Genomic DNA, 21046 nt, shown 5'->3' with positions numbered 1-21046 from the left:
GTCTAGACTCTGTGAAAGGATTTTGTGGAACTGTAACAACCTTTCAATGGGATTGTTTGGACTTTATGAACAGACAGGTGGAATAGACACCATTACACGGATGGACCTTATGCATGAAATTGACTAGAGAAGATCTGATCCACTGCGTCTTCTGCCTTGTTCATTTGTTGAACTTTATCAGTTACTTCTGCTGAAATTTACAATCAATGAATAGTATAGCTTATTTATTTAAGAACACAGCCAGTTGCATCTTGTGTGTTTATTGATGATGCTTTATGTGACCATAGGTTGGTTTGCTGTTGTTCTCTTTTCCCGCAAGCACAGAGTGAATTGGCACCAGCCAACACCCACCCCAGGCAGCACTCACTGTGAGAGCCAGAGAGCGTGAGAGGTTCAGCTGCATGGTCCAGTCCAGGGCCCCACATCGCATGAAACCAGCGAGCTGTGGGCATGTGCACAATTTCAGTGAAAGAAACCCATTGGCAACCTGGCACTGCTGTTTCCTCCTTGTGTATCATCATGCGTTGGCCGTTCATCCTTCATGCTAACGATTAAGCAGTACATAAATGCCTGAAATAAAGAAAATAAATAGCAATAAATTTGCAGAGGAGGCCAGCTGGCAAGGAAAGTACTCAGCACCACTGCAGCTGCCCCCCTGCCCCTTGGTATCCCAGACAAAAGCACCCCAGGGGCAGAAATCCACTAGCGCTGTTGTATCGGTGCATGGTAGGAATGGGAACCTGTTGTGTCGGGGGCAGCTGGTGAGCTGCACATATATATTGAATTTTGCAATGTAGGAACGCGGGTGGCGCTGTGGGTTAAACCACAGAGCCTAGGATTTGCCAATCAGAAGGTTGGCGGTTCGAATCCCCTTGACGGAGGTGAGCTCCCATTGCTTGGTCCCTGCTCCTGCTAACCTAGCAGTTCAAAAGCACGTCAAAGTGCAAGTAGATAAATAGGTACAGCTCCAGTGGGGAGGTAAACAGCGTTTCTGTGCGCTGCTCTGGTTCGCCAGAAGTGGCTTAGTTATGCTGGCCACATGACCCAGAAGCTGTACGCCGGCTCCCTCGGCCAATAAAGCGAGATGAGCGCCGCAACCCCAGAGTCAGCCACGACTGGACCTAATGGTCAGGGGTCCCTTTACCTTTAGCTTATGCAATTAGTTTGCATAGGGTCCCACTTTTTTTAATTATACAACTCTTTGGCTGGCAAGGGCCATTGGGTAAGCAATAAAGATTTTCTTATTCAGCCTTCAGGGGATTTCAAACTGTTGCATTCTGCTAACACAGCCCTCCCCCAAGAGAATCCTCCAATCTCCAGGGTTTAACATTCAATCCCTCTTTCCCAGGGAACTCTGGGAATTGTAGTCCTATCAGGGGAATAGGGTGTCTCCTAACTGTCAGCACCCTTAATGAACTAAAATCCCCAGTATTTTGGGGGGGGGGAGCCACTGCTGATTATAGTAACAGGATACTGCTTGAAAAGTATAGTGCAGAAGGAGATCACAACTCTTCTCAGTATCTGAATACAGAGAGAGGAAATCTTTGTAGAGGACTCAAGTGTGCTTCAGTCTCTTTGGTTTAACCTTCCCTCTAATACTCAGCTCTCTTTTGTCTCCTGTAGCTTTATTTAATTCTCTTTCACCCTCTTCCCAATTCCTCGCTTCCTTTATCACTGTTCCTGTTCCCTTCCTCTAGGCCTTCGCCCCTTCAGCTCCAAAGAAAACGATGAAAGAACGAACGAGACACCAGCAAGGCAGGCATCAAACATTGGCGTGTGGTTTTCCCAACCAGAAGAGGACACAAAGAAGATAAACTTGACTTCTTGGGCTCCCGTCACTGTGGGCTTGTATGTATTTAGAATTTAATTTCTCATTACAGAAGCAAATGCTCCGTTAATTATTCATAGGCCACCTGCCTCCCTCCCCTCTACATTTTGCATTTGAATGTCCTTTCCAAGGATTAAAGATGCATGGCTTCCTTTAGCATCTTAATCCAGTTAAATACAATAGTCAGCAATAATTCTTTTCCAGGATATTGTTCTTGGTTTATTCGTTGGCTGGTGGTGCAGGCTTTCATGGAGGAGATATATATATATATATTTCCTGAAGTTTGAGAAGTTCTATTTAGGAATATAGGAATCTCCAACTGGAGCGCTCTCAGACCTGTGTTTCCCAGTTCTTGGTGTTTATACCACATATTTTTAGATTTGCCTTTAGAGAGTATATGCTTTCCCTTTTTTTAAAATAATAATAATTATGCTTTCCCTTTTTAAGTTTGTAATAGAGTAGTTGCTTTGGAAGTTGGCATCCACACAACATGACCAGTCCAACTAAGTTGAAGGTGCCATGGGCTTTGAAGACGCTCGAACTCAGGATGAAAGGTAGAAATGAGCTAAGAGGAAGGCACGCTTGGCAAACCCTCACCATGATCAACTCCCGTCTGGAAACCTATGTCCCCACTGTGGAAGGACGTGTGGATCCAGACCTGGCCTCCAGAGTCACTTACAGACTCACTGTAAAAACCGTGTTTATGGAAGACAATCTTACTTCGCTAGTAGTGATTGCCAAAGAAGAAGAATAGGAAGCTGCCTTATACTGAGAGTCAAACCACTGACCCATCTAACTCAGTACTGTCTACACAAGACTGGCAGTGGCTTTCCAGGGTTTAAGACCGAAGTCTCTCCCAGCCCTACCTAGAGATTGAACCTGAGACCTTTGGCATCCACCTCCATTCCTACCTAATCTGATATACCATTGGACTTACTCCTAGAGGGATGCTTCAGTTAATTAAGGCTGCAACCTTATAGGGTGTGTGTGGGATGTTAGGGGAGGGGTAGTACCTCTGGTGAGGTACATGTCATTCTCTTTCTGGGATTGTTTGTCCACCCTGCCCTCATCTCCTACCTGTGGCTCCTAGAAACTGTCAGCGTGTAACAACGGCCACCCCCCACCCCCGCAAGAATTGGCTAAACCAGGTGAGGGTAACCAACAGGTTTGGTAAGTTTAAAATGGGTTTACTCACAAACTCTCCAAAGGTCAGATTTATGTGCTTTTCCATACAGCATTCAGAAGAAGTGCATAGGCAGTAAAACTTTACAGTGGTGAAAGTTACTGAATTATTGGTATAGGAGCCCTAGAGGGCTTGTAAGAGCCATGTGGTCCTTCCCAAAGTGAGCTAAGCCTGGCAGGACTCTATGGTGTTAACCCCTTTAGACTTAAGTATGTTACTTGTATGTGGCTGGTTATCCCACAATAACTACTCCATTATTACATAACAACAGTAAGCAGTCCATACAGTAGAACATCGGAAGCTGGCCCAAAGGCCCACCTAGATCAGTTTCCAACATTTGGCAGTGGTACTCCCGGGTTGCAGGTGGAAGATCCTCTCTGTCCAACCTGGAGATGCCAGGGATTGGACCTGGGACCTTCTGCACACTTGCAGTATGGATACTTGTCTGAAAACAATGCATCTTGCATAGTTGCAGATGAGATGCACAGTTGCTCAAACAGCTGCACCTCTTACAGGATGTCATTCCAGAGACCTATATAAAAAAAGCAGCTCTTCCTGTGACTTCACTACCTTCACTGAAACAGTAAGAAGCAGGACTCTTGAAGATGATCCCGAGAGGAAGACGCGCCGCCTTGTAAGCATTTCACACACCAAGGAACCCCAGCAAACAAGCCATGTGTCTCTTCTGAAACAAAGAACATTCCCTTAAAAAAATAAGGGACATCTGGCAATTTCTACTTGGCAGTAAAAGTTACCACATTGTGACAGCAGAGCATCAATCAGCGGCGACTGACTAATGATGTGATTATTCACATTCAGTTATTGATAGGCGTGCTTAGTGCACAGAAGGAACGAGGCTCGAGGAGAATGATAAGCAGTGGCAGAGGGACATGGCACAGGAAAAGGTGCGCAGGATGAAAACTATGGAAGCTGTGGAAGATAAGGGGTGTGGAACATCAGACCACAAAGAGCAGGAGGAAGAACAAGAGTAGGCCTTCCATCAGGAGTTGTGAGCAGATGGCTAGGTCTAACCTGCCCTCTCCACCTCAAGCATTTTGAGGTGCTCTGCTAAGGGTTGCAAGGGAAGAGGAGAAAGCAAATAGGCCACACCAGGTGAGGCAAGCAGGTGAAGTCCAGACAAAGTCAACGCAGGGCTATTTAAGCCAAGGAGGGTGGGATCTTTTCCACCCCAAGGATTGCATTCATTCATTTTTAAGCAATCTTCCATGGACCATATGCCAGTGGTGAGGAGGGAGGGGGGCAGAGGGAAAAGTAGACCGAGCAACAAATGCAAATCTTATCTTTGTCTCTACATATAACCCTCACCCAGACAAACAAGAGTTCAAGGACACATTCCACCCAGGTAAAAGCACTTGGATTATGAAACAAGGCTGGTGAGGGGAGGATAACGAAGCCTGGAGGGCCACATTTGGGTGCTGGGCCTGAGATTTCCCATCGATAATCCAGGCAGATGGGCCCTACTGGCTAGGGCTTGGAAGATACGGTCTCAGTCAGGGGCTAGGCATGTTTGAGGCATTATGTAGGCAGACAATTCCCTTCTGCAGTATGCCCATCTCCCTGAGGAACTGGCTGTGTTCCCTTCACAGAGTTACAATTCCCAGAGTTCCCTGAGAAGAGGGATTTGTTGCTGGAGCACTCTGGAAAATGTAGCTCTGTGAGGGGAACAGGGGTCTCCTAAGAACTCTTGGTACTAGGGGTAGTGCATTCTGGTTTGAGGCCTGAGTGTTAGGATCGTCCTACTCATGTGTAGGCCCCTGGCAGAGACACATGCCCGGCTGGCATGTTCTCTCCCTCCTGCTCGATCATCCGGGAGCTTCAAAAGCTTTCTCCAGCCCAAACATCTCTGCGACTGATACCAAGAGGCATTAGCACACTTAGGATCCTGCAGAGTATTTGCAGTTTGCGTAACAGAACTCAGTAGCACAGCATTTTGGCTAATCTACTTTATTTACATATAATACACTCAGAGCATTCTGACTTAGCTCTTTCCTCTTTCTCACCAGACAGCAAAGAGAAATAAATAAATGACAAAAGTTCTACATTCCAGAACACAGTAACATAAACATCCTGTCTCTGTCACTTCCCACACTGTGGAATGAAAAGATACACTGCCATGTGATAGACAACAATCCCATGATTGCAAACACGGAGCAGGAATCCTAACACTGGGATGCTGTCCAACACTGCCACCACCACCCTTACCTGGATTGTGCGACAGCACCTGCAAAGCACAACATTTGAATATGCTCATTTATGTCTCAATGCAAATTGACTTCAGCTGCATCAAAGGCGCTAATTCCAATAGATAATTACAACTTGTCATCAGCCTCACAGGCCCAACTGGCTTGGGAGGCACTTGCCGCCAGATGGGAATACCGTGAACATCATCAGCTACCCATGGCATCATCACTTGCAAGGCTCTCTCTCTTCCCGTGAGACTGGTGTTCTTGGAGGTGCATTCTTCTCCAAATTGGGCTGTAGGACTTCTTCCAACGATGGAGGTGGCACCCAGTGTCAGTTTGCATTTCTTAGTACAGAAAATTTTGATCTGATGGGTAGAGATCTTTCCTGTTCTGCTTAGTTCAAGAGGGTTCTGGAAGGTTTCTTTCTATGTGAAAGAAACAGGCAGGAGGTTTCTGATGCTTGGGTTATTCCTTCTGGGAAGCTGGTTTAAACTGGTTCTGTTATCTTTCTGACAAGGTCATGCTGACTATAATAGTCGGGCCAGGAGGAGCCTGGGTTTCACTTACTTTCTCTTTCTATCTCTTTCTTCTGGTGTGGTCTGTTCTGTATGCTTAATGTTAAGGTTTAGTATTATAAGTTAAGCTAAGTCTGCTGCAACTGGATCTTTTATGGACTGTGCCAATCCTGAATGTATTCGATTTGTGACCATTACGCTCATTCGCCTTCAGTAGCAGTAAAGCTCTGCTGGATGAAGAACAATTGCCTCTGGTCTATTTTTGGGAACTCTGCAACATATGTAAGTTTTTTCCTCCTCTGGACAACACCTAGTTTTCAGTGATAAGACAGAGAACCCTTCCTCCTGCATTCCAGCCCCCCCTTCTGGTGTGGCGTGGACCCCTGTTGCTAAGGAATCTGTCCTCTGTGTGGATGGGGAATGCCAAAGACCTGGGAGGACCATCTCACACTTCCTGGCCTCTTGCGCTATGGGGCAGGGTCCCCATCCTGCCTCTCAGGTCACCCCACCAACTGCATTCTCTGCATCCTCCTCCTTTTCATCACCTGCCAGCAACTGCAATCTTAGCCCCGAGCCTGTGAGGCAGATTAGTGAGAATCCGGAAGCAGCTGCAGGAAAGAGTGCTTTGCTTTGACAGACCTAATTTATTTGTTGAAAATCTGAAAGTGGGAACCTGCTTTGCCAAGAAATTCCTCCAGGTGATATTTTTTAAATGCAGAAGCTGCCTCTAAATGGTGCGATGACTGAATTGGTGTTAGAAACCCGAAGAACACGAACATGGTTCTCCCAGGACAACTGAAGCAAGCAAGCAAACAAATTAATTGTTTAAGTGCTTTACAAATCTCTCCATGCAAACTGTTGAGACAATGTAAACATCTACCTCCCTCTCCTTGAAGTTTTACAGGCAATTAATTTAATTGGTTATGGCTGGTCTCATAGCTTCTGTTATGAACAAGAGCTATTCATTGCAAAGGTCAAGGGTAGTCTTGCAGTATATTAGCTGTAATTCTCTGAGGCATAATTTAGTTATTTATGTTGTAAGTTGATGTGCTTTGAGGTTCCTTCGCTATTGCTCTTTGCTACCCTTATGTAGGATTATAGATACTGTATGTTACAACATTGCACACTGCAATGCATTGCTTATCTAAGGTTGGTTATTCTCATATTAACCAGACCTGCTATTGAAATCTTCATTAAGAAGATCTGTCCAGAGCTCACACCACCACCTTATGAAGTAAGGGGGGTGGCAATGAGAGACAAGCATCTTCTCAGTCATGATTCATTGTTTGTGATACTTCTAATGTCCCTCTGGTTCACTTTTTGATGGCTTCCAGACACGACTTGAAAATAGGGATGAGTGGATCAGTCACTTTCTGGGCCTGGTAAAATTCACATTTATTTATTTATACATAATTCAGTTCCATCCCATTCTCACTTTAAAGTGCTTTTGGGTAGGGTTTCCCCCCCCAGCTGAGAACTATATTGCAAAATTCAGGGAAAGTGTGAAATCTGAAGGATAATTATGTTTGGATCTGTGTATTCGTCCAGGAGGTGACGAATCAGGTTGCTTTGCTTAAAACCAATGTTTTTGAATTTATTGTAAAAAAATGATCCCTCCCCCATGCCCCCAGAGTGGCTTAACCATCAATCTAACTTCCAGGGGGGCTTGGAAATTTTAGATGTGTGAGGAGAATGGGATGTGTGAAAAACTCCATACTTTTCTTTCTTTATTATTTTTTTGTTACATTTCTATACCACCCTTTCTTCCGAGTATGTGTATGTTATGCCACACTGGCTCTTAACAGATTAGAATTCCCGGGATCCTTTGGGAGAAACCATGACTGTTTAAAATGGTGTGGTGCTGTGCAGCAACCTCCTGCCCACCTATGACTCCTATAAATGTATTTTTAACCACCACCTAGGGAGTAGGGCTGGATGCGGGTGGCGCTGTGGGTTAAACCACAGAGCCTAGGACTTCCCAATCAGAAGGTCGGCGGTTCAAATCCCCGTGGTGGGGTGAGCTCCCGTTGCTCGGTCCTTGCTTCTGCCAACCTAGCAGTTCAAAAGCACGTCCAAGTAGATAAATAGGTACCACTCCGGCGGGAAGGTAAATGGCATTTCCGTGCGCTGCTCTGCTTTGCCAGAATCAGCTGGCCACATGACCCGGAATCTGTACGACGGCTCCCTTGGCCAATAAAGTGAGATGAGTGCCGCAACCTCAGAGTCGGCCATGACTGGACCTAATGGCAGGGGTCCCTTTACCTGTACCTTTAGGGACTAGGGCAGCATGAACTGGCTGGACGAGGGGTATAGCCAGGACTGGGACACACTAGGGCTAGGTCCTAGGCCAGTGATAGTAAACCTTTTAGAGACCAAGTACCCAAACTACAACCCAAAACCTACTTATTTATCGCAATAATTGCAGGTTAAGCCAACACGGCAATTTAACCTGAATACTGAGGTTTTAGTTTAGAAAAAAACAACTCATACATTAACATCTTTTGTCTTAAAAGAAAAACACAATAACAGAGATTTCAATGATACAAACAACCTTTTTTTGAAAGGTAAAAGTTTGCATTTGACATGCTTTTGAACAATTAATGCGATTTTTGCTGTTGTACGCATGCTGATAATTTGTCTAACCTTGCTGAACTCAAGGCGGCTTACTCCCGAGTAGGAACAACAAACTAGCAGGAGGCCCTGGCGCATCAAAAGTTGAGGCCTGGACAGAGCTGCAGTTTCCCAGCACAAGCCCTCTTCTCCTTCTCCCCCCAGTGCAGCCTCGAGGGTGAAAATGGTGCCCTAGCAGTGCTGGGACCATGCTGAAAGCGGCCAGGAGACTCCTGCAGTGCTGGAGCACCAGTTTCACCCCCTAGCTATGGCCCGGCTGGGGCAACAGCACACGTGCCCACAGAGAGGGCTCTGAGTGCCCTCTCTGGCACAAGTGCCATAGGTTCACCACCACTGTCCTAGGTCTTAGCCTGATCCTTTTATTCTCCCTCCCAAAGTGATGACTCCACCCCTCTCTGACTTGCTGTCATTTTAGCCAATCAGAGAGATGCTCCAGCCCTCTGGTGGAATTCTGAGGCACTGCATCACCAGACTCCAGTATCACATGCCACTGTAAACATATGTTATAGATGGGACAGGGTGGTGCTGTGGTCTAAACCACTGAGCGTCTTAGGCTTGCCAATCAGAAGGTCGGCAGTTTGAATCCACGCGACCGGGTAAGCTTCTGCCAACCTAGGAGTTTGAAAGCACGCCAGTGTAAGTAGATAAATTGATACTGCTGCGATGGGAAGGTAAATGGCGTTTCCATGATGTGGCGTTTTCCCATTCTTTTGGAAATGTCTGTACAGGGAGAGAGAAAGGGTTAATAGGTAGACCAATAGAAAAGCCAGAGGCGGAGGCTACCTGTTTTTAAAAGGCTTAACCAGAGGTTTAGACAGTTGGGAAAAGCAGTTGGAAGACAGATGGAAGTAGAGAGACAGTTAGTGCAGTTGGTTCTTGTGTGAGGGGAGGTAGAAGAGTGGGAGTGAGTTAGAGACAGGATAAAATAAGACTAAGAGGGTAAAGGGTAACAGCATTTCAAATGCATTTAAAGTTTATTTGTGTTTGCAATAAACTCCATTCTTCGTTGTTAACTTGAGAACCCAACTGTTTTACAGGGGAGAACCTGATTGGTGGCAGCGGATTAGTGGTGTACGGGTCAATATGCCATGAAACGACCGGGGGCTCCATACGAACGCCACACATGGGGGCTTCCATCACGGTGTTCTGTTGTGCCAGAAGCGGTTTAGTCCTGCTGGCCACATGACCTGTAAAGCTGTCTGTGGGCAAACGCCGGTTCCCTCGGCCTGAAAGTGAGATGAGCGCCGCAACCCCATAGAACCACTTCCGCCCTGCAGAGGAGATAGGATTGCGGATGTCACGGCCCCAGTCCCCACGCGATTGGAGGAATCCCCGGCCGTGTCACCCCCTGGCCAGCCAATCGGCTGGCTTTGGGGGTGTGGCCCGCCCAATTTAAACACAGGAACGGCCAGGGATCTCCTTCTTTTCCTGCATACCAGCTGTTCCTTTCCCCCCCGCCCTTTAAGCTTTTCGTTCCTTGACCTTGCTACGAACCTCTGTTGGTCGCCATTAAGGGGCCTGGTAGGAATTTTTCCACTTGGCAAATTGGCACCAGCCACTTGGTTTTCACCTACCTCGTAGCAAATCATCACAACTTTCTTAGTATTGGCAGTTAGGCATTGGTATTGGTATTGTTTTGTAGATGGAAGAGGGGAGGAAGCACATCACCTCCCCCGCATATTGAAGGGTAGTCCGATAAAGGATTCCGGGGGGTGTGGCCCTGTCTGAAGCCTATGGAGGTGAGGGCCTAAGGCACGCCCCTGAGGGGTGACCCCGGGGGAGTTCCTAGTTGATGTGCATCAGCAGGACTTTCCCTACTGGTGGTTAACCCTTCCTGGACTTCAAGCAAACAGGCTGAAGCTGGATAGTCTGTTAGGACCAATGCCTAAGCCAATAAGGCTCATCACCTGTAACCAATATAGTTGTGGACATATTTAGCCCATTAACCTTAAATATCTGTGTCATGTGTCTTTATTTCCACTGGGGGGGGGGGACTTGCCACACAATCACCTTTGAATGGACTTAACCGTCCAGGGTCCTTTACCTTTTTACCTTTTGTGGTATAGATGAGGCCTTAGTCCTCAAGCACCCCTAAAACAGTAAGCCCCATTGAACAAAGTAGGACTTATTTTTGAGTAGACATGAATAGGTTTGCACTGAAAGTCTGGAATGCTAAACACAGTGGAGTGTAAGCCCTATTGGATACAGTGAGGCTGCTGAGTAAATAAGCATAATATTGTAAGAGTTATATCTGGCCGTGAAGAAGCTGTCGGTGGCTAGTAGCTATGCTGGCGATCTTCTACCTGCACTGCCTGAGGCAATATGACTCTGGATATCACTTGGGTAGGGTTCTGTTGCATTAAGGACCTGCTTTGGGCAGTGGCATAGCGTGGGGGGTGCAGGGGGGGCCGACCGCACCGGGCGCAACATCGGAGAGGGCGCTCGCACTCACAGCTCTCTGCCCCTACCTGGCTCAGTCACTCTCTCTCACTGCAAACAATACATGTGCTTAGGGGGTAAGGGTTTCTTTAACTAATCTAGTGGAAGAGACTCGAGTACTAAAATCCACGGGTTAGGGGGCGCAAATCCATGGGTTAGGGGGCGCAAATTACTTGCCTTTCCCCGGGTGCTGACAACCCACGCTACGCCACTGGCTTTGGGGCTTCTCATAGGTCTCACAGCTGTGAGAAGAGGATGTTAGACTGCATGGGCCATTGTTTTGCCCAAGCAAGCTCTTCTTATGATCAGTCCACTCTGCAATGCACTTCCATTGAAACACTGGGTATAGGCCTCTATTAGCTGTTCTGTTCAATGTCAGGTGCAGTTCTTTAATACTGCTTGATACTCCATTGAGTAATATTAACAGCGTACAACTGTGAGGTTTTCAGAGTCTGCCAATATACTTCTCTTGTGCTGCAACCAGCTGTTGAGGCAGGATTTGAACAATTTAGATTTTTCCTTGTTGTTCACAGACTAAGGAAGTGCATAAACCATTTTAGCAGGAGTTCTGCTAACAAGCAACAGCTGCCAAGGTAATGAGTGTGTTTAAATAACCAGATTGATGTAGGAGGGGCTCTCTGTCGACAGAGAAAGGAAATGGGGAGGGGGAAAGTAAAAAACAACAACGCCATGGAGTTTGACAGAGTTGCTGGTATGTGGTATAATGCATAGGAAAGACCACCTTATCAGCATGAGGGCTAATTTAAGAAATGTTCCGTTTGGTGGAAAACAACTTGCTTCGTTTGCCTGTTTTTGGTGCGTGCTTTTAATTGAAATGGATATAATTTGAGGTTGTACCAGGAGTTATTGTGTGAAAGAACTGGATACTTATAAAAGGTATAGGGGGCTGAAAAGCTAAGGCTCTGCCTATCTAGGTTGAAGTTAAGAGTGGGGGAAATCTGTCAGTTTCAGTTACTTGTTTTTCCAAACCACAGAGCCTGGGACTTGCTGATCAGGTCGGTGGTTTGAATCCCCGCGACAGGGTGAGCTCCCGTTGCTCGGTCCCTGCTCCTGCCAACCTAGCAGTTCGAAAGCACGTCAAAGTGCAAGTAGATAAATAGGTACCACTCTGGAGGGAAGGTAAATTATTTTCTGTGTGCTGCTCTGGTTCGCCAGAAGCGGCTTAGTCATGCTGGCCACATGACCTGGAAGCTGTACGCCGGCTCCCTCGGCCAATAAAGCGAGATGAGCGCCGCAACCCCAGAGTCGGCTATGACTGGACCGATTGGTCAGGGGTCCCTTTACCTTTACAACAACACAGAGTGCCCTCCGTACCCCATGTGCTACTTTGCTGCCCTCACATGTAGTGGAAGATCCCTATTTGCCTCTTTCCATCAGAGAAATGTTGGACAGCATGGAGTTATGCAACTCCCGAACCAAGGAGATACGTAACTATACAGCTTTTAAAAGATTTTCTTTTGGTAATCATAGGGACAGAACTACCCAAACAGTACAAAAAATTATTCATGTATGCCACTACAGCAGCAGGAATTTTACTTGCCCCAAAATGTAAAGAAGACGAAGTCCCAGCAAATGACGAATGGATGCAAAAACTTGCGGAATATGCAGAAATGGGAAAACTTACTGGAAAAATAAGAAACCAAGAGAACAAACTTTTGGTAAAAGAAGGGAAATGGTTCAGTAAATATTTACAAGCTGTAAACAGATAAGAAAATTGGCAGGATTATTGTAATAACCTGCAGTTTTATAAGGGTATATATTTAAAGTAGATGGATAAATGAGCAAATTAAGTTAATTTGGATATGCAGAAAATATTACAATAAATTTAAGGAACCATAGAAAGCGGGGGAAGGAAGTCAAGTTTTGAAATGCTAAAGTGATTGTAAAATTATTGAAATGTATAAAATTGAAAATCATAAATAAAAATAAAATAAACAAAAGTAAAAGATTTCCGAAGGCAGCTCAGCCCTGTATAGGGAAGTTTTTTAATGTTTAATGTTTCATTAAGTTTTTATATATGTTGGAAGCTGCCCAGAGTGGCTGGGGCAACCCACTCAAATGGGCAGGGTATAAATACCATTATTATTATTGAATAGGGCGTCAGAGAAATGTTGGAGGTTATGGAAAAGCTCCCCCCTGCTTTAACTGGGGGTTATAAATAACAATTGGGACTAGTGGGGTGTAGCACCCCAATGCTGCCACAGTGAGCTTTTATAGGTAAAAGAAAGGAGAAAGTTTTTTGTTGTTGTTACTATTTTATTAGATTTATTATGTGCCCTTCATCAGCAAGTCCGAGGATGGGTTGCAACAATTTTAAATTCACATTTAAGAGCAGCTCAAACAAATGCATAAAATGCAATCTAATTTTATTATACAATTTGAAAATGAGTGACTATTTCGTGTCCCTTCTCCCAGTCCCTTTGCCATTACTGGCTACAACACGGGGAGGTGTGGGCTGGTTCGTTGCTTATGGGTTGAGAACATCGCCTACAAGTCTCTGAAAGTGAAAGAATTGTTTCAAGAAAAGCTGAAACTTTGAAACATCCCTAACACAGTGTTTGAAACTCCCACTGTTTCAGGCGCATTTTGCGACAGGGAATTTCATTACACCAGTCCAGCATACCTGAAGGAGTGTCTCCACCTCCATTGTTCTGCCCAGACACTGAGGTCCAGCACCGAGGGCCTTCTGGTGGTTCCCTCGCTGCGAGAAGCCAGGCAGAGGGCCTTCTCGGTAGTGGCACCTGCCCTGTGGAACACCCTCCCATCAGATGTCAAAGAGAAAAATAACTACCAAACTTTTAGAAGACATCTGAAGGCAGCCCTGTTTAGGGAAGTTTTTAATGTTTAATAGACTATTGTATTTTAATATTCTGTTGGAAGCTGCCCAGAGTGGCTGGGGAAACCCAGCCAGATGGGCGGGGTATTATTATTATTATTATTATTATTATTATTATTATTATTAATAATAATTAGCGTGAGCCGTTTCTGAGCTCTGGGCACAGAACTGCGCCTAAGATTTCAGATTAAAACTGCAGAGTGGAATGAAAGGAGGACCTTTTTCTGCCTCCCCACTTCCAGCTACTCTCTGAAGACTGGAGAAGACACCCTCTTAAGAATATTAGAGGGGTGGGATGGGGAAGGACTGGACCACATGAAAAATGAACATGAATTTTGGCCGCAGTTCATTCATTTTCAGCTTTGTATTCTTGTTAGAAAGAAGCGCACCTAGACATTCTCTTGTTGTGCCCATAACCTAGGTTTAAGGTGCCATTTAGCTCCTAGCTTTCATATCTCAGCTTCTAGCACTGTCCTAACGGGAGTATATCCTTGCTCTGAGTCCCTGTGACTCAGGTCGTACAGTCATACCTCGGAATAAATACGCTTCAGGATAAGTATTTTCGGGTTGCGCTCCACGGCAACCTGGAAGTAACGGAGCGCGTTACTTCCGGGTTTGCCGCTTGCGCAGACGGTCAAAATGATGTCACACGTATGCGCGGAAGCAGCGAAACGTGACCCGGGCACGTGCAGACATGCTGTCGTGTCTTAGGTTCTGTTCAGGATGCGAACGGGGCTCTGGAACAGATCCCATTTGCATCCCGAGGTACCACTGTATTCCAAAGATGGGAAGCCTGAAGCATAGCTGTCAACTTACAGATTTGAAAATAAGGGACCAGCAGACTTGAAAATAATGGACCAGCAGACAAAATAAGGGACCTGCAGCCTCATCTGTTCCAGGCACTCCAGTCTTCCTGTCCTCCTGCAGTCTGGTCAAACTCATGCTGGTAGCTTCAAGAACACTGTCCAACCAACTTTGTAACCAGAGGTTCAACTGAATAGAATCTGAATCACATGCACCACAAGGCCTATGCAGCCTCAACTTAAGATGGCTCCCCGGCCTGGCTTTGCACTGCAAAGTTTGCAGCAGCACGTGTAACAAAATGGCGTCCAGCATTCAAAAACCCCCTCAGCTTGCATTAACTAGCCACACACAAGGCATGCAAGCTCCACCCCCCATCGTTCTTAGACTTCTTATTGGGTGAGCAACACAGCCAAGCAACACAGTTGGAGCCTCCCTCCGCCCTGGCGGGCAGGGAGGGAGGGAGAGGAGCTGCTTCCTTTGAAATTGAAGGGACATCATTTAAGGGACATCCATCAATAAGGGACAGCAGCGGGACATGGCGCTGGAATAAGGGACACTTGACAGCTATGGCCTGAGGCCCTCCAAGATGTTGGTGCACTACAACTCCCATCAGCCCCAAGCAGCAGAGCAAATGCTCAGGAATGGTGGGAGTTGTATTCTAACAACTTTTGGAGGCCTGCAGGTTCTCAATACCTCCCTGATTCCAATCTGATTTCAAATGCATGATGACTTGGGAAGGGAGCCGAAGATGATTGTGAAGAGAAACTCAGATATGGGATAGATTACTTTTCTTCTGCTAAGGCTACTGCTACATAACTAGATTTTTTTCATATAAAAAAGGAGGGAGAGTTTCAGAATTATGTCTCTGTAAACTGTAATTTAGATAGTTGCAAGCTGTGTCCTGCAATCAGCAAAATTATAGGCACACAATTACTGTTTTCTTTATTAAAGTTTCAATTTTAATGTACTGTGGAAAAACTAATCATTTCCTGTGAATAGCATCACCCACTTTACCCAAAAACTATTTGTGTTGAGTCAAAATTAAAATGTGCGCTGTTCTTCAGGCTTCTGGTTTGACAGTGTTGAGGGGGGTGGGGGAAAGGGCTGATTTGTTTTATTTTTATCCAGCCTTTCCTCCAAGAGGTTGAGAGCGCCATGTGTGGTCCCCTCCCTCATTTTATTCTCGCAGCAACTGTGTGAGGTAGGTTTGGCTGAAAGAGCATGATTGCTGAACAGAAATGTGAACCTTGGTCTCCAGAGTAATAGTATATCCACTACAACACACCGACTCTCAGAATGGCAGGCTCTTTTAAGGGGATCAGTATTTTGGGATCTCAGGGAGATGTAGAAGAAATGGAACAAATCAGCCAGTGTAATATTGTCCCCTGACTTTACTTGGCCTGGCACAGGTCATTTTCTTCCACTTCTTCTTTCCATTGCTTTGGGTTCTACCCTCTGGAGCAGCAGAAAACTAGCTAGCTCCATCTCCCATGTGGTAGCCCTTCAAATATTTGAGGAGGCAGCCATCTTCAAATATTGGAATCTAAAAGCGTAAGAGCCTGTTGGATCAGGCTAGTAGCCCATCTAGTCCAGTCCAGTGGTACCTCAGATTAAGAAGTTAATTCGTTCCGGAGGTCCGTTCTCAACCTGAAACTGTTCCTAACCTGAGGTACCACTTTAGCTAATGGGGCCTCCCACTGCCACTGCGCTACTGCTGCACAATTTTTGTTCTCATACTGAAGCAAAGTTCTTAACTCGAGGTACTATTTCTGGGGTAGCAGAGTCTGTAACCTGAAGCATCTGCAACCTGAGGTACTACTGTATTCTGTTCTCCCAGGATTCGAGCACAAAAGCACTCTGGTTTCTAGTAGAGGCAGTTTTAAGGTGGCACGGCCAATAAGGTTGTACTGGGTGCAACACTGCGGGGTCCCCCAAAACCATGCTGTAGAATGAAGTGTGAGAGGTGAATTTTAGCCTCACACAGGACACCACTATTTGAAAGCCCAAAGTCCACTGCTGTTTCCAGCGACTGGTATTCAGAAGCATTACTGCTTCTGACTGGAGGCAGAAGGCTAATAGGCACTGCTAGCCCTTTCCTCCATGAATTTGTCTAGTCTTCTTTTGTGACCAGAATGTGGTCTAAACCTCCCTTTAAATCCATATCGGCGAAAAGAAAAGAACTCACTCTGAAACTCACTTACAGATGGTACCTAACACCACGGAAACTGGTGCTAATACGTCCAGGAACCTCACCCAAATACTGGAGAGGATTCACCTCCACAGGCACATACCTCCACATGTGGTGGGAAAGTCCCAAAATCCAACAATTCTGGACAGCAGTCATACAAGAAATATGCAAGTATTAGAAGTCACCCCAGAACTGGCCCTACTAAACATCTTCCAAGATAATAATGCCCACTCACATCATAAAGAGCTCACAACCCACCTACTCTCAGCAGCCAGAAGCATCATAGCCAGACACTGGAGAGATCTGTCATGAGAAAGTATGGACCAATGGTATCAGATAGTATGAGAAACAGCCTTATTAGGAAAACTAATCAATAAAGTGAAACTGACACGGGGACAAAGAGAAGAAGACATCTTCACCCCGGTATGGTTCCCCTTTATCACATACAGAGCCCAACAAGATAACAAGAATCCGCCGACAGCATACGAATCAATATGGCTAACTTGATCCAAAAACACACACGCACCCCACTCTCACACAAAAACAAACCTCACTACGGCCAACCAAATACAATACAACCAACCACACACTAGGCTACCCCTCTTTCACTACTAAGGAAATACAACAAGCGAATAGTAAGAGAACCCACACAAGTGACGCTGACACAAAACAACCACACATACACTAAGTAGAAGTATTGCCATCCCACCCCACCCCACTCACCATTCCCCCTCCCCCTCTTTACCCCTCTTTTCTTCCTAACCTAATACTGTATGTAATGCTAATGTCTCACAACAAATGAAACTGATCTGTAGAAAATACAACTTGAAAAAAGAGACAATGCACGTATTTTTGTAAACTAAGAAAACTTTAATTTAAATATATATATATTTAAAAAATCCATCTAGATTGGTGGCCCTCACTGCCTTCTGCGAAAGTGAGTTCCACAGTTTAACTATGCCCTGCTTCCTTTTATCTGGCCTGAATCTTTCAAAGTTCACCTTCATTGGTTGAAATGCAACTCCCTTGCTGGGTTTGGTCGCTATTAAAAACAACAGCTTCCTTGTTCATCTACTGCAGCACCTCCTTCCAAAAAAACGGATTCATTTCTTAATGCATTTCATTTTCCAAGTGGATAGAGGGGCTTTCCACTCACTTGTTTGCTTTAAAGAGAATCAACACAGTTGACAACATAATTGGTGGTAATTGTAGTACTGTGTCAGTTTTAATAAACTGCCCAACTGGAAAAAAAAAAGTTTTACAGATACAGCCATTTCCTGCATGTCGTAAATAAAGCCTTCTATATCCTTCAATACCAGCCTCTTAAGACCACTGCTTAAAAAAAGAAAACCCTACTGTGCTGCATATATGTATGTGCGTGTTCCCTGCCCCCACCTTGTTAATAATAGAGCTGTCATATCTAATAAAATATGAAACAACCATCCAGGGAAATAACACAAGTGATAGATAGCACAGGGCTGATTTGCTGGGCCGAGCGAGCACAGAAGCTCAGTGGCTCAGAATGGGATCATAGAATTGTAGAGTTGGAAGGGAACCCAGGGGTCATCTAGTCCAACCCCCTGCAATGGAGGAATCTCAGCTAAAGCACCCATGGCAGATGGCCATCCAACCTCTGCTTAAAAACCTTCAAGGAAGAAGAGACCACATTCTCCCGAATGAACAGCGGAAGAAGGTTCTGTTGGGATTCGCAGGATACTGAGTAAGTCTGCAGGCTTCAACAGGCTGATGCAATACTCTGTGAAGTGCTGGGTCAGAGTGACTCAGCAGGAGTGTGATTAATGTGATTGGCTATCACCTGTTTTAAAAAGGAAAGCCTGCTCAACAGTGGTTGTGGTGGTTGTGCTGTGGTGTGGTGGTGCTGTGGTGGAGAGTATTCGTTTGCCTTAAGGAGCAGGTACTCTGTATGGACTGTTGTTGTAAATACCTGTATATAGCTCACATTAAAAAGACTGCACTGGAAAAACCTGGGACTCTGCTAAAAGCGCCGCGAGGAATTCGCGACAGGTTCTTCCTGACTGGAATCTCCTTTATTGTAACTTCAAGCCATTGGTTCAAGTCCTACCCTCCAGAGCAGGAGAAAACAAGCTTGTTCCATCCTTCATGTGACAGCCCTTGAGATATTTGAAGATGGCTCTTGTATCTCCTTTCAGTCTCTTTTCCAGGCTCAACATCCCTAACTCCTTCAACCGTTCCTCATAAGGCTTGGCTTCTGGACCCTTGATTGTCTTAGCTGCCCTTCTCTGCACTTTTTCTAGTTTATCGTTTAACTTTGGGAAGGTTTAGGGGTACGGTACACAGGCAGTGATGATGCCTGACCCCTTGGATATCTGTTCTCAACAGCCATGAGTCAAATGGAGATTAAGTTGTGCTCCAGCAGAAGTTGCCTTTGATTATTCAGTCAATGGGCTTTCCTTACACCTAAGACCTGATAGATCAGTAGCAGCAGCAGTTGGGCGTGTGTCACACAGGGCTAACCAATGTGGTGCCCTTCAGATGTTGCTGGACTACAACTCCCACTAGCTACAGCCAACAGGCACAATGATCAGGGGTGATGGGAGTTGTAGTCTAACAACATCTGAAGGGCACCACATTGGCTGACCAAAAGCAGCACTATGTTTTGGACAACTGAGTAGCAACAGAAGGTGAATTCCAATGGGTCCTTTTCACTAGGCTGACGCAATGAGCATTTCCACAGCATTGCCTCAAAACGCAAACTTTCTTTTTGCCAGGACAGGATCTAGCTCTGAAAGCAGCTGTACATGGCTGAACTACAAATTGTCAGACTACAAATTGATTTAGCTCAGTACCCTCTACTCTGACTAGTAGTGAATGTTAAGAGTTGCAGATGCAATTTTTTCCAAGCCCTACCCTTCAATGCCAGGGACTGATCCTGGAACCTTCTGCATGCAAAGCATCTGCTCCTAGCACCAAACTGCAACCTTCCCATGGTCCACTGGAGTTCTCTAAGGGCAGTGCCAATTGGCTAGTGCCTGAGACGCCATGAAGCCTCACACATTCACAGACCAGGTTTGCAACTTCTGAATAGTGTGTGTGTATACGGGTGTGTGTGTGTTTAGCAGTGGTGGCCAAACTTGGCCCTCCAGCTGTTTTCGGACTACATTTCTCATCATCCCTGACCACTGGTCCTGTTAGCTAGGGATGATGGGAGTTGTAGTCCCAAAACAGCTGGAGGGCCAAGTTTGGCCACCACTGGTTTAAAGCTAGTGAATGAATGATTAAATGAAGAAATAGCAAGATAAGCCAAGATATTCCAAAAACCCCAATGGTGAGCCATTTCTGATCACAGGATGGAAATGCAGTGGATGAGAACAGGGAGAAAAGGCCTACTTGGTAGTGGCACCCAGACTGTGGAATGATTTCCAAGAGAGGCTAGCCTGGCACCTAGCTTGATGTATTGGGGTGTCAGTAAAATACCTTATTTATTTCCCTCCTTTTTTATTTAAAAAAATTGCTCTTCTGCTGCTTTCTGCATTTTACGTGTTCATTTTATTTCTGCCGACTGCTTTCATGATGCTTTCTATACTGTGGTCTTTTGCTGTTTTCCTTATCTTGTTTTATTGCAATTTTAACTTTCTGTAAGCAACCCTGGGCACCAGTTAAAGGGAGAGGCATAAATCCCTAAGTAAATCAAGAGCCAAGAATTGGCTTTTCTTTTTCCTTTTCTGTGCTGCTGCTTGTGGTTCATGTTTATGGTCGGTGGCAGCAGGGGAAGGGCTGTAGCTCAGTTGTATAGCATCAGCCCTGCATGCGGGAGATCGTGAGTTCAATCCCCGGCATCTCCAGGTAAGCCTGGGAAAAGAATCCTGTCTGAAATTCTGGAGGGCTGCTGCTAATCAGTGTAGATGGCTCAATTGTCTGACCTCTATAAGACAGCTTTCTATGTTCCTTGAAAGGAAAAGGAGGACTCGGTGTTGCTAAGGACAGAAATGCCGTCAGAGCCTCTGGTGCAATGGAGGACCTTCTCTACAGTATCTGTGGCATAATTGTCCATCCTATTTCTTCTTCCTTTCCCAGCTCCTATCTTTATAATTAGACCCTTGAGGAAGGATCATTACTCAGTGGCACGAGGTGTTTCTGAATGACTTCCTTTTGACTAGAGTTGCCAGGGACTGAACCGGGGAGGTGGGTCTTCTGCATGCTATGCATTAACTCTGCTGCTGAGCTTTGGTCCTGCTCAACCAGAATCAGAACATGTTTCTGAACCTACTGCCAGTCAGTTTAACTGAGTGACTGAATTGCAGCATGATAAAATAAAGGATAGTGATGTATGGAAGTGAAAGCTGGACCATAAAGAAGGCTGATCGCCGAAGAGTTGATGCTTTTGAATTGTGGGGCTGGAGGGGACTCTTGAGAGT

General features: G+C 45.5%; 1 long non-coding RNA gene across 1 annotated transcript; it reads right to left on the bottom strand.

The window, feature by feature from the left end:
- Nucleotides 1-207: 207 nt before the first annotated feature.
- On the bottom strand, nt 208-3699 carry LOC309356989. The gene is made up of 2 exons (XR_014162996.1): nt 3582-3699; nt 208-570 (listed from the first exon to the last, which is right to left on the bottom strand). It is a non-coding gene; the product is annotated as an uncharacterized lncRNA (long non-coding RNA).
- Nucleotides 3700-21046: the final 17347 nt, after the last annotated feature.

The sequence above is a fragment of the Podarcis melisellensis genome, assembly GCF_964234715.1.
Source record: "Podarcis melisellensis genome assembly, chromosome: 14".
In the NCBI taxonomy this organism is placed as follows: Eukaryota; Metazoa; Chordata; class Lepidosauria; order Squamata; family Lacertidae; genus Podarcis; species Podarcis melisellensis.
The sequence above is the reverse complement of the archived record's forward strand: the minus strand, read 5'-3'. Positions and strand labels throughout refer to the sequence as shown.